The sequence below is a fragment of the Chrysochloris asiatica genome, unplaced genomic scaffold (assembly GCF_000296735.1).
Source record: "Chrysochloris asiatica unplaced genomic scaffold, ChrAsi1.0 scaffold00653, whole genome shotgun sequence".
Classification (NCBI taxonomy): Eukaryota; Metazoa; Chordata; class Mammalia; order Afrosoricida; family Chrysochloridae; genus Chrysochloris; species Chrysochloris asiatica.
The window spans coordinates 136,963-137,305 of record NW_006409171.1 but is presented as its reverse complement, the minus strand read 5'-3'; positions in this window follow the sequence as shown (position 1 = coordinate 137,305).

Sequence of the window (343 nt, the reverse complement as noted above, 5' to 3'; positions counted from 1 at the left end):
TTTTTTCCTCCTTTATCATGATTTTATTTATAGGTCCATTTGTGAGGATAACATTTTCTTTACACTGAGATGTCACCATACTGAAGGCTGTCATCTTTGATCTTCATAAGTAAATATTTCAAGTCCTTTAGCTTTCAACAAGCAAGAATGTATCATCTGCATATTGCAGCTTGTTAATGTTACTGCCTACAATGCTGAAGTCTACCATGGTATTGGAGTCCTGGTGTTGCACTGAGGGTTAATATGCTGGACTGCAAGGTCAGTTTGAACTGTAAGATCAGTGGTTGAAGGTCACAAGCTGTTCCTTGGAAACCCTATACAGGGTCGCTATGAATCAGACAGA